Source organism: Cherax quadricarinatus, chromosome 84 (genome assembly GCF_038502225.1).
Source record: "Cherax quadricarinatus isolate ZL_2023a chromosome 84, ASM3850222v1, whole genome shotgun sequence".
Classification (NCBI taxonomy): Eukaryota; Metazoa; Arthropoda; class Malacostraca; order Decapoda; family Parastacidae; genus Cherax; species Cherax quadricarinatus.
In genome coordinates, this window is record NC_091375.1 from 12,720,145 (window position 1) to 12,725,144 (window position 5,000).

At 46.1% G+C, this 5,000-nt stretch overlaps 1 protein-coding gene across 2 annotated transcripts in view; it reads left to right on the top strand.

Moving 5' to 3' along the window:
• The window catches only part of LOC128704461 (fez family zinc finger protein erm-like), a 129,315-nt gene that overhangs the window by 96,000 nt on the left and 28,315 nt on the right, over positions 1 to 5,000 (top strand). The window lies entirely within an intron of this gene.

The following is a 5,000-nucleotide window of genomic DNA, read 5'->3' on the forward strand; positions in this document are numbered from 1 at the left end:
ATATATATATATATATATATATATATATATATATATATATATATATATATATATATGTACAGGTGCTGTGACTCGACCCCTGCAACCACATAAAGGCAGGAACATAGATACACAAATCAATCAACACACACAAATCTCTTTACCCTCTCCAAACATAAAACTCCCTTACATACGAATATCCCTTGAGAGCACACACACACAAACACACACACACCAGAAAAAACACCTTTCGCCCTTTTAAATCCTAACATTTTGCGTGTAGCAGCTGCGGGAGAGGAACGAGATGAGAGAAAAACGCTTAGATGACAGCACTAATTGATGGAGTGATGCTGGGGTCACCTTTTGTGGCAAGGTGAGAGAGGAGGTAAAGATTGTGTGTGTGTGTGTGTGTGTGTGTGTGTGTGTGTGTGTGTGTGTGTGTGTGTGTGTGTGTGTGTGTGTGTGTGTGTGTGTGTGTGTGTGTGTGTGTGTGTGTGTGTGTGTGTGTGTGTGTGTGTGTGTGTGTGTGTGTGTGTGTGTGTGTGTGTGTTGTGTGTGTGTGTGTGTGTGTGTGTGTGTGTGTGTGTGTTGTGTTGTGTGTGTGTGTGTTGTGTGTGTGTGTTGTGTTGTGTGTGTGTGTTGTGTTGTGTGTGTGTGTGTGTGTGTGTGTGTGTGTGTGTGTGTGTGTTGTGTTGTGTGTGTGTGTGTGTGTGTGTGTGTGTGTGTGTGTGTGTGTGTGTTGTGTGTGTGTGTTGTGTTGTGTGTGTGTGTGTGTGTGTGTGTGTGTGTGTGTTGTGTGTGTGTGTTGTGTTGTGTGTGTGTGTGTGTGTGTGTGTGTGTGTGTGTGTGTTGTGTGTGTGTGTGTGTGTGTGTGTTGTGTGTGTGTGTTGTGTTTTGTGTGTGCGTGTGTGTGTTGTGTTTTGTGTGTGTGTGTGTGTGTGTGTGTTGTGTGTGTGTGTGTGTGTGTTTTGTGTGTGTGTGTGTTGTGTTGTGTGTGTGTGTGTGTGTGTGTGTGTGTGTGTGTGTGTTGTGTTGTGTGTGTGTGTGTGTGTGTGTGTGTTGTGTGTGTGTGTGTGTGTGTGTGTGTTGTGTGTGTGTGTGTGTGTGTTTTGTGTGTGTGTGTGTTGTGTTGTGTGTGTGTGTGTTGTGTTGTGTGTGTGTGTGTGTGTGTGTGTGTGTGTGTGTGTGTGTTGTGTTGTGTGTGTGTGTGTTGTGTTGTGTGTGTGTGTGTGTGTGTGTGTGTGTCTCCTGCAGTTTTTCCTCCAGTATTAACACCGTCACTGAAAGTCTTCACTACAAAAGAACAATAGGACAGTGAGCCTTTGATGGTCTGATGGTGGTGGAGTGATTGTGGTGGTGGTGGAGTGATTGTGGTGGTGGTAGAGTCATTGTGGTGGTGGTGGAGTGATTGTGGTGGTGGTGGAGTGATTGTGGTGGTGAAGTGATTGTGGTGGTGGTAGAGCCATCGTGGTGGTGGTAGAGTCATCGTGGTGGTGGTAGAGCCATCGTGGTGGTGGTAGAGTCATCGTGGTGGTGGTAGAGTCATCGTGGTGGTGGTAGAGTCATCGTGGTGGTAGAGTCATCGTGGTGGTGGTAGAGTCATCGTGGTGGTGGTAGAGTCATCGTGGTGGTGGTAGAGTCATCGTGGTGGTGGTAGAGTCATCGTGGTGGTAGAGTGATCGTGGTGGTGGTAGAGTCATCGTGGTGGTGGTAGAGTCATCGTGGTGGTGGTAGAGTCATCGTGGTGGTGGTAGAGTCATCGTGGTGGTGGTAGAGTGATCGTGGTGGTGGTAGAGTCATCGTGGTGGTGGTAGAGTCATCGTGGTGGTGGTAGAGTCATCGTGGTGGTGGTAGAGTCATCGTGGTGGTGGTAGAGTCATCGTGGTGGTGGTAGAGTGATCGTGGTGGTGGTAGAGTCATCGTGGTGGTGGTAGAGTCATCGTGGTGGTGGTAGAGTCATCGTGGTGGTGGTAGAGTCATCGTGGTGGTGGTAGAGTCATCGTGGTGGTGGTAGAGTCATCGTGGTGGTGGTAGAGTCATCGTGGTGGTGGTAGAGTCATCGTGGTGGTGGTAGAGTCATCGTGGTGGTGGTAGAGTCATCGTGGTGGTGGAGTGGTGGTGGTGAAGTTGTCCTGGGGTTCTAAAGTCTAAGAATGAGAAAGATTTTAGAATTTAGATTTTGTCACCGAAGCGGCTAGTTCACTATGCACTCACTATCCCTCCAGTGGCGGATAGTGGCTAGCTTATTCTATACTCCATGTACATCCTGTGGACAATAGCTCAAGAGCATATGGATACACAATAGGCCTAGGAACCTAAGCCTAAAAAGAGTTAACAGGACTTAATCTAGATTTACATCTTCAGTTTTCTTATCTGTTATAAGCACAGTTAGGAAATTTGCTTAATATATCTGGTATCTTATTATCATTATTATCTATCTCTATATTATACTGTCTATTTCTATATTCCTCAATAAGTGGACAATTAAGCACATAGTGTTCAAGACAGTCACCATATGCCTGACCACATAATTTGCATTTGGTTTGATCATCATCTGTGTGTCTCCCAAACTGCCAGAAGTACTTGTAGCCAAGCCTAAGTCTGGCTACAACATCAGTCAGTCTGTATGTCTACCAAACTGCCAGAAGTACTTGTAGCCAAGCCTAAGTCTGGCTACAACATCAGTCAGTCTGTATGTCTACCAAACTGCCAGAAGTACTTGTAACCAAGCCTAAGTCTGGCTACAACATCAGTCAGTCTGTATGTCTACCAAACTGCCAGAAGTACTTGTAACCAAGCCTAAGTCTGGCTACAACATCAGTCAGTCTGTATGTCTACCAAACTGCCAGAAGTACTTGTAGCCAAGCCTAAGTCTGGCTATAACATCAGTCAGTCTGTATGTCTACCAAACTGCCAGAAGTACTTGTAGCCAAGCCTAAGTCTGGCTACAACATCAGTCAGTCTGTATGTCTACCAAACTGCCAGAAGTACTTGTAACCAAGCCTAAGTCTGGCTACAACATCAGTCAGTCTGTGTGTCTCCCAAACTGCCAGAAGTACTTGTAGCCAAGCCTAAGTCTGGCTACAACATCAGTCAGTCTGTATGTCTACCAAACTGCCAGAAGTACTTGTAACCAAGCCTAAGTCTGGCTACAACATCAGTCAGTCTGTATGTCTCCCAAACTGCCAGAAGTACTTGTAGCCAAGCCTAAGTCTGGCTACAACATCAGTCAGTCTGTATGTATGTCTACCAAACTGCCAGAAGTACTTGTAGCCAAGCCTAAGTCTGGCTACAACATCAGTCAGTCTGTATGTCTCCCAAACTGCCAGAAGTACTTGTAACCAAGCCTAAGTCTGGCTACAACATCAGTCAGTCTGTATGTCTCCCAAACTGCCAGAAGTACTTGTAACCAAGCCTAAGTCTGGCTACAACATCAGTCAGTCTGTATGTCTCCCAAACTGCCAGAAGTACTTGTAACCAAGCCTAAGTCTGGCTACAACATCAGTCAGTCTGTATGTCTACCAAACTGCCAGAAGTACTTGTAACCAAGCCTAAGTCTGGCTACAACATCAGTCAGTCTGTATGTCTCCCAAACTGCCAGAAGTACTTGTAACCAAGCCTAAGTCTGGCTACAGCATCAGTCAGTCTGTATGTCTCCCAAACTGCCAGAAATACTTGTAACCAAGCCTAAGTCTGGCTACAACATCAGTCAGTCTGTATGTCTCCCAAACTGCCAGAAGTACTTGTAACCAAGCCTAAGTCTGGCTACAACATCAGTCAGTCTGTATGTCTCCCAAACTGCCAGAAGTACTTGTAACCAAGCCTAAGTCTGGCTACAACATCAGTCAGTCTGTATGTCTCCCAAACTGCCAGAAGTACTTGTAACCAAGCCTAAGTCTGGCTACAACATCAGTCAGTCTGTATGTCTACCAAACTGCCGGAAGTACTTGTAACCAAGCCTAAGTCTGGCTACAACATCAGTCAGTCTGTATGTCTCCCAAACTGCCAGAAGTACTTGTAACCAAGCCTAAGTCTGGCTACAGCATCAGTCAGTCTGTATGTCTCCCAAACTGCCAGAAGTACTTGTAACCAAGCCTAAGTCTGGCTACAACATCAGTCAGTCTGTATGTCTACCAAACTGCCAGAAGTACTTGTAACCAAGCCTAAGCCTGGCTACAACATCAGTCAGTCTGTATGTCTACCAAACTGCCAGAAGTACTTGTAACCAAGTCTAAGCCTGGCCACTACAACATCAGTCAGTACTTGTAACCAAGCCTAAGCCTGGCCACTACAACATCAGTCAGTACTTGTAACCAAGCCTAAGCCTGGCCACTACAACATCAGTCAGTACTTGTAACCAAGCCTAAGCCTGGCCACTACATCATCAGTCAGTACTTGTAACCAAGCCTAAGCCTGGCCACTACAACATCAGTCAGTACTTGTAACCAAGCCTAAGTCTGGCCACTACATCATCAGTCAGTACTTGTAACCAAGCCTAAGCCTGGCCACTACAACATCAGTCAGTACTTGTAACCAAGCCTAAGTCTGGCCACTGCAACATCAGTCAGTACTTGTAACCAAGCCTAAGTCTGGCCACTACATCATCAGTCAGTACTTGTAACCAAGCCTAAGCCTGGCCACTACAACATCAGTCAGTACTTGTAACCAAGCCTAAGTCTGGCCACTACATCATCAGTCAGTACTTGTAACCAAGCCTAAGCCTGGCCACTACAACATCAGTCAGTACTTGTAACCAAGCCTAAGCCTGGCCACTACATCATCAGTCAGTACTTGTAACCAAGCCTAAGCCTGGCCACTACAACATCAGTCAGTACTTGTAACCAAGCCTAAGCCTGGCCACTACAACATCAGTCAGTACTTGTAACCAAGCCTAAGCCTGGCCACTACAACATCAGTCAGTACTTGTAACCAAGCCTAAGCCTGGCCACTACAACATCAGTCAGTACTTGTAACCAAGCCTAAGCCTGGCCACTACAACATCAGACAGTCTGTTCACATTG